At 46.6% G+C, this 11028-nt stretch overlaps 1 protein-coding gene across 4 annotated transcripts in view; it reads right to left on the bottom strand.

Annotated features, from left to right (window-relative positions):
- The window catches only part of C12H10orf71 (chromosome 12 C10orf71 homolog), a 55378-nt gene that overhangs the window by 29232 nt on the left and 15118 nt on the right, over positions 1-11028 (bottom strand). Inside the window, exon 2 of one of the 4 annotated variants that reach the window (XM_055425256.2) lies at positions 2334-2439. The exons of 1 other annotated variant lie outside the window; for it this stretch is intronic. The gene's annotated coding sequence lies outside the window, so the exon portion shown is untranslated. Of the gene's footprint in view, positions 1-51; positions 592-2333; positions 2440-11028 lie in introns of those variants that run through there. 2 more of the 4 variants (XM_055425255.2, XM_055425258.2) reach the window with 2 other exon arrangements.

The following is an 11028-nucleotide window of genomic DNA, read 5'->3' as shown; positions in this document are numbered from 1 at the left end:
GGAGTTTGTGCCTCCCAGCCTCTGCGAGGGAACCAGACCATCTGACCCTACCTTCCACTCTCCGCAAGTCCCGGCTGCTTGTTCTCCAGGCCTCCCAGGAACCGGACAGGACCCTGACTCTTCCAGCAGCCTGGCTTTGCCCAGCAGCCAAAATTTCTTCCCTTGTCAGCCAGACTGCCCAGAGATAGCGGGGAATGGATGCAAGACCCAGACCTCTTAATGTTCACAAACCTGCCCACCTGAGGAAAATCAGTGACCAGAAGCTGGCCAGACACTGGAAGTTGGGGAAGCGTACCTAAATAGAGACCCAGCCGGGGGAAACCAAATGGTGTTCTTGGTGGGGAAGAGGCAAACAGTCCCCACTGCAACACCCGCGTGGTGTCATGTAACAGTCAGATTAAACAAACAGCCTCAGCAGCTATTTTTACATCCAGATCGGCCACGGGTAATAGATAACTTGGGGAGTGAGAAATTGCTTGCCTCTTAGCCGGATCCTAACCCAGGATTCCAACTTCTATTCAGATTGATTTTTAATACTATTCTAGTGCTGAGATTCAGAAAAAAACCTCCCAAGATGCAAAGGAAAACATTTGTTTAGGGAAACATTATAAACACAGTAGTATGTGCCTTGGAACCACCGCCCAGAGGCCTGCTGATGCCCCGGGGCAGAAATAGCCCGTTTCATCATCAGTTCGGAGGACCGCAGCCTGCATTCCTCGAGTAAGGAACCGTCCTGGGCTGTGCTTGTAGAGCAAAATAACATGCCTGGCTGCAGGCTGGGGGAAGGCTAGCCTGGGGTTTCAGGGTGAGAGTTGCTGAAGGATATGAAATAATCAGAGAAGAGGTAAGGTAAGTGCCCACTGGGTGAGCCTGGCCATGGCAGATGTGGTTGTTGGCAAGGCCCAGGTGCCAGGTTAGAGCTCCCCTCCCCATCTCTGGAGGGCAGGCCTCTCCACAGCCCTGAGGTGGGCTTATTTATGTCTGCCTTCCCATGGCCACTTCCTATCTTGGCCTGGGGTCACCTACTCCCCAAACTGCCCACAGACCCCCCCAGACCTTTTCCAACCCCCTTGCCTTTGCTCACACCATGCCAGTTCCTGGGTGTTCTATTTACCTTCCCCCAAGCAACCCTGGGAGAGCACAAGAGTTTTAATGCAGGAATTTCTTCCTTTCTTTTTTTCAAGGTCCTTTCTCACACTCCCCTTCCCTGGGGCCTGGAAAGGCAGAAGTGCCTGGTCCCAGACAGGTGTCCTGCTCTGTGGATGCCTGAAGCCTTTGGAAGTCTGTGTTGCACTGTACCTCTGAATCTATTTGTGGACTGCCCTGCCTGCCCCCGTGGATTACTCACAGCCAGTGACCTCAGTATCAGCCCTAACTCAAGGCCTGGCACCGCCTCCAGCCTCGAACCCACCAGTAGCAGGATCCCAGGGAGACAGGTCTATGCACTTCAGTTCAAACGAGTCACAAAGAACAGCTCCTTGTGGCCCTGCAGATGGAGTGGTTAAGACCTCCAACCAACAGGACGATCCAGCCCTTCCTCCTCCTGGGAGCCTCTAAACTTGTCTTTTGAGGACCTGTCTGTGGGGACACCTGCTCACTGATCAGCATTCAGAGATGGTTTGAGCGATACTCAAAGTGAACCCCTTGATTCTACCCACCTCACTTACCTCCCCTGAGTGTCAAAATCAATGCTAGCCATCCTGGCAGATAAAAAGAATCGATTTGAGAGATCAACCAGCATTAAACAAAACAAAACAAACAAATCAATAAATAGGATTTAGAGCCCTAGCCCCTTGTATTTCTACCAAATGACTTAGCCTCTCTGTGCCTCAATTTACTCATCTCTAAGATGGACAGATTGCCTGTGCTCTGTGGGGCTGAAGATAAAATAAGCTCATGTACAGCTATGCTTCTATACTACAAAGCTTCTCAAATGGTAGGCATTCACTTGCTATTTTTTCCCCTGATTTTTGCCACGTCTTCAACCATCTGTACTATCGTTTACTTATCTTTTGGTAAAGAGCATTCAAATTGACTTATTTTTTAAAAAACAGAGCTTTGGGGTCAACAGCAATACCTGAGAAATCCTGGATTTGATGTCTAATTTTTTAAATCCACCCCCCCCAATTATACATTGGAACAAATATACAGCCAGTTTGTATGCTATCTGCTTTTGCCCCAAATCATTTGTTCTGGATTTTAGGAAAAGTTGTATTTCCAAATCCCATTTTAAGGAGGAGTTTGTTTTGAGGAACGAGTAAGCTGAGCTGAAACCATTCAGCAGGGCCCCTTACTTTCCTCCCGCTCCTCAGAATGTTTCTTCCCCAGCTTACTTTTAATTCTTCACAGGTGGAGAACATGACCTCATGTCTGGTTTAGGATCCTAGAAGTGGTGAGCTTTGCTGTGTGGCAGGTGCTGATGGTGTTTGCTTGAAGTGGCTGATTGGGAAAAGAGAACCGTAAGGATGGTTCAGGGAACATTTGGGGGCAGGGCAGTGGCTGGCAGCTCTGTCAATGGCGTCAGCAGGAGGGGTCGAGAGAGAACAATAAAACGCAGTTGACCCCGTAAAAGCCTGTCCTGGGAGCAGGAACTCTGAGTTTGGCCTGGGACCTCATCCAGCTAGGCTGACCACAGCCGACGACTGTGGACTCTGATTTCCCCCAGGATGTGCCTTCAGCTGCCCTGTCCCAGAGACCCCATGTCTGGCTCACTCCTGGTGGGGCACTGGCGTGGACCACCCCAGTCACAAAACACAGCCAGACGATTCAGCCCAAGCTCCACCAAGAGCTCAGGGTCTGCATGAGCCGGAGCTGGCATCTTTCCGGGGAACGGGCCCAGGCAAAGTGACCACTCTCTCCCAGTCCAGGAGCTGTGAGCTGCGTGGAAAGAATGTGAATGAAGACACAATTCTAAATGTAGAATCACGAATGCTATGTGAGCCGGCTCCCTCACCATCCAGAAAAACAAGACCTGCTTGTACATTCTGCAAGAGCATAAATAAAGCTGTCCTCAGGCGGCGTGCTATGGTGTCCACTCCTTGTGGTGACTTCACTGGCTCCGACTCTCCACAGAACCTCTGGAGCTTCGTGGGAGCTGCCTGGCTGCCTGACAGTATGGGTGAAAATGGCCTCACTCCTGTCTGGACGAGCATGATGCTGCTAACTTAATTTGGGGGATCTGCTCTGTTCTTTATCTGTGCTAATTAGAAACATTGAGAAGCTGGTTAAGGAGGGCAACGTGGAATGGGTCCTTCAGGCCGGTTTCCACTTCTGGGTGTTTGAAGTTCACATCTCCGCACATGATGTGAGGCAGCTCCCCTGATCCTTCCGCTCTCAAGGTGTGGTTGTGCTGAACAGCTTGTCCGAGCTCTCTTTCAGTGCTCAGCCTTCTTTATGAGTTGCTTCTATATATGTCTTCAGGAAGTTGGTGCTTTCCCAAGGCTTAATAATAATATGTATAACAACAATAAAATAGTGATGTTGGTGTGCGCACAGAAAACCTTTGGTCTGTGCCTGCACCATTCTGTGTCCTTATGTAAATGAGCCTACCCACTGTACCCTGTCTTAGGGCCCAGCACCATTTTGTTCTTTCACCACGAATTGCTCCCTGCTGGAGAGTTAGGGAAAGACAAGACGGGGGAACCACTGTTTGCTGAGCACCCATTATGTGGCAGGCACTGTCTGATATCTTTTCTCCCTATATGTGATGACTGTTCATGAGCCCTCTTTCCAGATGAGAAAACTGAGGCTTGCAGAAGTCCTGGATTCCACATGACTAAGGTTGGCTCTGAGGACACAGAAGAGGGTTTGTCCTCTGACCTGTCTAGACAGTAGGTCTCTTGCAGCCGCCCTAGCGAATCACTCTTTCAGCCTAAGTGCAGGGAACACGGCTTTCTTCCATCCACCTGTTCTGCTCGCCTCCCTCTGGGGGAGAGAGTAAAGTCTGGCCAGGGCGTCTCCTTGGCTACTGATTTGTTTTGTTAACTGTGGGATTCTGTACCTGAGTGTCAGCACAGTGAAAGGGTGTCCTCAGGGCTGATGGCAGAATGGAGTGTCACTGCAGCAGGACACTTCTCACCTTCAGACCCTTTCATCAGATGGATCTCCTTACCAGGAACTCAGAGTTAGTGGCTTTGACAAGGGATGGTGCATGATAATGGTGCCCAGCTCAGAAGGGCTGGATTTATTTGGGGGGTCCTGTTTGCAACTTGTGGCTGGAAAACAGGCCACTGGCCCAGGTCACTGAGGGCCCTTCCTTAGAGATGCTCCCCCTGTCTGATAAACCAGGTGCCAGATTGGTGGCTATCAAAGTCAGTTGAGGGGTACGTGGTCTGGGAGCTCTCTTTGAGGCCTTCACTTTGGGACTCTTGGCTTAGGACTTTGAAATGAAAGATTTAAATGAAAAAAATATAGAAACTGTTCTGTGAAATGAAGTAAATCCACTTTATCAAAATACTACCAAACACCAACAAAATCATGGTGACTAGCTAAGAAGTTAGCCACTAGGAGGGACCTGGCAATGAGTCAGGAGGAGTGTGAGGGGTCAGAAGCTGTCCTCCAGCTGTGCTCCTGGAGCACACGCTGGCAAGCTTTCTGTAAAAGGCTAGGGAGTATATGTTTTTAGCTTTGTGGATCAGACTGCCTTTGTCAGGGCTGCTCTACTCAGCCTTGAAAAGCAGTTAGAGATGCTTTGTAAATGAAGACGTGTGGTTGCATTCCAATCAAACATTATTTATGGACATGGAGATTTGAATTTCATGTCATTTTCATGTATCACCAAATATTCTGGTTTTGATTCTTTCTCCTCTTTAGATATATAAAATCCACTATTAGTTCACTACCACTGCTAGACTCTATGAACTGTAGCCCATCAGGCTCCTTTGTCTATGGTAGGTTCTTTATCACTAGCACCACCTGGGAAGCCCACTCTTAGCTCACAGGGCTGTGCAAAAACAGGGGCAGATGGATTTGGGCCATGGTGTGCCAAACCTGAGCCTCTCTATCCGCTTTAGTCACCACCAACCACATGTGGCTAATGAGCGCTTGAAACATAGCTGGTCTGAACTGAGAAATGCTGTAACTGTAAAATATACACTGGATTTCAAAGACTTAGTACAAAAAACCCCCACAAAATATCTTCTTAGTGGTATTCTGTATTGAATATTGTATTGAACCAGTGCTGAAATGGTGATACTTGGAGTATTTTGGCTTTAATAGAATATACTGTTAAGATTGTTAGCTGTCTTCTATACGGTGTGTATTTTGATCTTCACAACCACCCTGAGAGGGAGCCATGCCTAGCTCTATTTCCAGATGTAGAACAAGGTCAAAGAGGAGAAATCCCTTGCCCCAAATTATGTAATTGGTTGTAAAGCAGGTCTCAGAATCAGGTATCCCTGTCTTCCCAGACTGTATTGTTTTCCCCTGGTGCCTTAATTATTAAGATGCTGCAGAAGCAGGGCCTTCTTGGAAGAACTGCTGCTTCCAACAATACAGAGAGGTGATGTTTGGGTTTCGCAGAGCAGCCTGATTGTGGGGAAGAAGGATCTGGAGTGCAAAGCCCCAGGGAGTCCTCTTGCTGTCCTGCACCCCCAGGCATTGTCTGCTCCCCTCTCCCCGAGCAGCAGCTGGAGAAGAAGGCTCTTGTTTCTCCTACATCTACTTCTGGCACAGGGGGAGCACAATTGTTTGACCTCAGAGCAGAAGTGAGGTAAGGATCACTACTTACTCTGGCTCCAGCCACACCTGCTTCCTTGCTCTGCTTTATATTTCCCATTCTATACTGCCCTGGGGCCTTTGCAGCTGCTGACGCTGTTTGAAGCACTTCACCTCTGTCTTTACATGGCTTCTTCCTTCTCCCCATTCAAATGTCTGCTACCAGCACGGTTTACAATAGCCAGGACATGGAAGCAAACTAGATGTCCATCGGCAGATGAATGGATAAGAAAGCTGTGGAATATTACTGTGGAATAATATAACACAGTGGAATATTACACAGCCATTAAAAAGAATGCATTCAAATCAGTTTTAATGCGGTGGATGAAACTGGAGTCTATTATGCAGAGAGAAGTAAGTCAGAAAGAAAAACACTAATACAGTATACTAACGCATATATATGGAATTTAGAAAGATGGTAATGATGACCCTATATGTGAGACAGCAAAAGAGACACAGATGTATAGAATAGTCTTTTGGACTCTGTGAGAAAAGGCGAGGGTGGGATGATTAGAGAGAATAGCGTTGAAACATGTATATTGTCATATGTGAAACAAATTGGCAGTCCAGGTTCGATGCATGAGACAGGTTGCTCAGGGCTGGTGCACTGAGATGACCCTGAGGGATAGGATGGGGAGGGACGTGGGAGGGGGTTCAGGATGGGGATCACATGTAAACCTATGGTTGATTCATGTCAATGTATGGCAAAACCACTACAATATTGTAAAATAATTAGCCTCCAATTAAAATAAATGAATTAATTAAAAAAAAGTCTGCTAACATTTACCCGAACAGGAGAGAATATGTGTGTGCATTTCTATGTATTTGCTTATATTAAAGGAAAGCAATTTAAGAATAAACCCTACACTGCAGTGGTTGCCTCTGGGGACAGGAGGGCACGGGTGTGCGAATGCGAGGAGCTCGGTGTCTCAGAGTGTGCCTTGTTTGGCAGATTCGATGTGTGGCCATGTGCATACCTCACCTAAAGACCAAACTAAACCAAACCAAAAAGGTAAAAAAGGCAGTCTTGAAAAATTAAGAGCAAAATGAAACAAACGAGTCTAATGTGTAGGGGGCATAATTTCACTAAGGGGAATTATTTCAAATGGTTTTAAACTACATTAGTTTTTTAACATTCATAAGGAGGGTATACCTGAACATAAAATTAACTGTAAAGTAAAATCTTAAATTGTTCTCAGAAATATAGATAGAGATAAAGCAAATTAAGAATATGTTAGTGTCATGAGAAAACAAGGTCATTTTTTAGTGTTAGAGAAAAGAGCTGCGAATATAAAAGCAAAATGGTAAGTAAAACTTGGTAACGTTTATTTGGTATCAATATAAATTATATAAAATCAAATATGCAAAAGTGTGAAATCAAGATATAGTTTCTCTTAAAAAAAAGAAAAGCATTTCTTAAAAGGACTAAGAATAATAAATAACCAACATCATAGCAATGACTTTCCTCTTTACCAACATTTCTGTCTCTGAAGATAGCTCATTAAAAAGGACACACATTCTCTTAACAGAAAATGTGTAAGAAGAGTCTGGAACCTCTGGTCACACCAAAGGCAGGCAGGCTGAGAAAGATGGCTGGGTTGATGTCAAAATAACTAAGGAGTCAACTGAAGAGGTTCCCACAGCAACAGATGGAATAGGTTACATTCAGTTCAGTCCAGTCACTCAGTCATGTCCGACTCTTTGCGACCCCATGAATCACAGCACGCCAGGCCACAAATAAAAGCCTGGGTAGATTGAAACACTGAGTATGTTTGAACTCATGAGCTGATAACGATACTGAAAAAAAAGAAAACCCCAAACAAAACCTGAATAACTCAAACAAACCTCCATGGTCCTCTTGGAGGATGGAGGGAGCAGGTTCATCGTTCTGAAAAGTTGAACAGGGTCAAGTGCCTCACCTGACTTTCCTGTATGAACTATACCCAATAGTCCAAAGAGCCAAGGGATGAGTGAAGAGGAGTGGGTTGCCCTTACCTTCTCCAGGGGATCTTCCCGACCCAGGGATCGAACCCTTGTCTCTTGCATCTCCTGCATTGGCAGGCAGATTCTTTACCACTAGTGCCACCTGGGAAACCCCAATAAAGAAGGAAGGGTAGAACTGGAAGATGGTCATTTTTCAATCCCCTGACAAATAATGATCAAGACAATGATCCCTGAGGGACTCCTATATAAACACACAACACCCATGATGTGCCTTTGCCAAACAAAAACAAACCTAAATCAGAACAAGTCTCTACCTCTGGATTTAACCACCTGATTATAGGAATAACAGGGGCAGAGGAAACTGTTAAATGACACCATTAGGCAGTAATCAGCAAAATCCAGGGTATGGAAAGTTCTATAGGACAAGCGACCAATTTCTTTAACAAATAAGCCGTTGAAATCAAAGTAGGTGGAAGCCGTTGATTATAAGACACCTGAGAGACACAGGGATTAAGAGCCACACTCAGAAGCTCTTTGGATCTTGGTTCTAACACACCCTCCCTGCTGCTGCTGCTGCTAAGTCGCTTCAGTCGTGTCCAACTCTATGCGACCCCATAGACGGCAGCCCACCAGGCTCCGCCATCCCTGGGATTCACCAGGCAAAAACACTGGAGTGGGTTGCCAGTGCCTTCTCCAATGCATGAAAGTGGAAATTGAAAGTGAAGTCGCTCAGTCGTATCTGACTTTGCGACCCCATGGACTGCAGCCTACCAGGCTCCTCCGTCCATGGGATTTTCCAGGCAAGAGTACTGGAGTGGGGTGTCATTGCCTTCTCTGAACACACCCTCCATAGCAAACATTTATAAGACACTTGGGTAATCTGAATGCTTCCTGGGTATTCGATGTTATTCAGGAATTACTGCTAATGTTTTAGACATGAAAATGATATTTGAAAAAAGCAGCTTTATTATTTAGCAAAGTCTACACTAATACTTCCCAGGTAGCACTAGTTGTAAAGTACTCGCCTTCCAATACAGAAGACATAAGAGATGTGGGTTTGATCTCTGGGTCATGAAGATCCCCTGGAGGAGGGCGTGGCAACCCATTCCAGTATTCTTGCCTGGAGGATCCCATGGACAGAGGAGCCTGGCAGGCTACAGTCCATAGGGTTGCAAAGAGTTGGATATGACTGCAGTGACTTAGCACACATGCACGCTAATATTTAAGAATGCAATGGTATGACATCTGGGACTTATTTCTGAGTAATGCAGTGTATGGAGAAATGAGCTGGAGTATATGAAACAAGATTTTTGAAGTTGGGTATTTGTTACACAGTCTTCTGAACTTGTGTATACATTTGAAATATTCCATAATTTTAAGAAAATAGAAAATTCCCTGGGGCAGGAAGGAGAAAATGAGAGAGTCAGAGTGAGCTGAGGGGGAGGTGGGAGCTCCTGGGAAGAGGAGAGATGCAGCAGGGAGCCGGAGGACACCGGCAGGCTCTGCGGGAGCCAGGGTGAGACCTGAGACTGTCCCTAGAACCACGTGGCCGAGAAGGTGGCACCTGGGCCTGCCTGGCCCGTCCCTCAGACTCCAGTCTGTCTGGTAACCTCACTTAGGGTTATCTGATATAAAGTGACTTTAGCAAGGCCAACAGCTCTACAAATATTGGCAGGTACACAAAGCATCAGAAACAGCTAAATGCCCAATTGTAGAGTTTGATTGGCTGAGGCTAGACTTAAAAATTAACACATTAAAATAGAAGAAAATATTTATGGAAGAGTATTAAGTAATCAGTGGCTTCCCTGGTGGCTTAGATGGTAAATTGTCTGCCTGCAATTCCGGAGACCCGGGTTCATTCCCTGGGTTGGGAAGATCCCCTGGAGAAGGAAATAGCAACCCACTCCAGTACTCTTGCCTGTAAAATCTCATGGACAGGGGATCCTGGTAGATTACTGTCCTTGGGGTCGCAAAGGGTTGGACACAACTGAGCAACTTCACATGGTTCCATGTTTCCATTAAGTAATCAAGTAAAGATGGAGTTTATATAATTAATGTAAAAATGTGCATATATTCATGGGAAAAAAACTTTAAAACCGTAGTTACAGGGAAAAAAGTTCTCAAATAATATATAGCCAAGCAATAGGTAAAATGATACCTAAAACCAACAGATTTTGCTTTGTCAGCAGAATACGTGCATGTGTTGATTTTTCCTTTTATTTTCTTTTAAATGATGGTATATTTTTCATTGAGATGATTTGCCACAGGGTGAAGAAAACCTGTTACTACTTTTGACAAGAGATTATGGTTGGACCAACTTGCAGGGAAACCTGAGTCCAGAGTTTTAGTGAGACACTTTCCGTTCCCCCGCCCCACACCCCCGGCTGGAGCCACCTTCACTTGGCCAAGGTAGATGGTTAATTTCACTGGTGACGTTAACACTCCTGGAATGGATGTATGGGATGGTGGAGCTAAAAATATCCCAGTGCAGGGGCAGTTTCTCTAGAAAGCCCAGAGCTGTCTGATTTATCCCAAGGGCTGGGGAGGTCACTCTCCAGTGGCCAGTGCTGTGACATGATAACTGTGTCTGGGGTAAAATCTGCTTCTGGACCCTTGCACATGTTAAGGACCCCTTCTAGGCATTGCTTTTGCTGCAGAAGGTCACCTCGGGCCCTCAGAGTGAGGAGGGCATGCTCACAACCACAGGGGTTGCCCAGGTCTTGTACCTGTAATCCCATCGGAGCTCTGGTTTCCTTTTGGGGACTGAAAGGTGTCAAGACCCCTCCCCGTCCTCAGCTCCTCCACAGGTGGTCCTTTCACATCCTCCTGTCCACTTTTAGAGAAGAGTGGGGGAAGCAGATACCCATGGTGGGACCAGAGCTGGCTCAGGTGCCTTGGGAGGCTGGGACTGAGCCAGACTGTATGGTCTGAGATGAGCAGTTCTGCAAGTCACCATGTCTGCTTCAGGTTCACTATCTGACATTTGGTTCTCAACCCTCCAAGACTATTACTGCTTCCAGAAGCTTCCAGTAGCCCAAATTCAGAGAGCTGTGAGGTTTTTGCACAACTTCATGGGTATTCTTGCCTGAAGAATCTCCATGGACAGAGGTGCCTCGCAGCCCATGGGGTTGCAAAGAGTTGGACATGACTGAGCGACTAAGCGCGCGCACACACACACACACGGGCATCTACTAGTTGGAGTTCTGTTGGCACGAATAGCATGCAGAGAGCTATCCCGCTGTTTTACGGGGTGTTGGCTCTCCATGCAGCCCTTAGAGGAGGGCTCCGGATGCAGCCTCATCATCTCCCACTTTCCTGCAGAGGGAGCAGGGTCTTGGGGACTTGTGGAAGGCACATGGTGAGTCCGGC

This window comes from Moschus berezovskii, chromosome 12, assembly GCF_049115385.1.
Source record: "Moschus berezovskii isolate FMDL1 chromosome 12, NW_MosBer_1.0, whole genome shotgun sequence".
Classification (NCBI taxonomy): domain Eukaryota; kingdom Metazoa; phylum Chordata; class Mammalia; order Artiodactyla; family Moschidae; genus Moschus; species Moschus berezovskii.
This window is presented reverse-complemented; position numbering and strand designations above follow the sequence as displayed.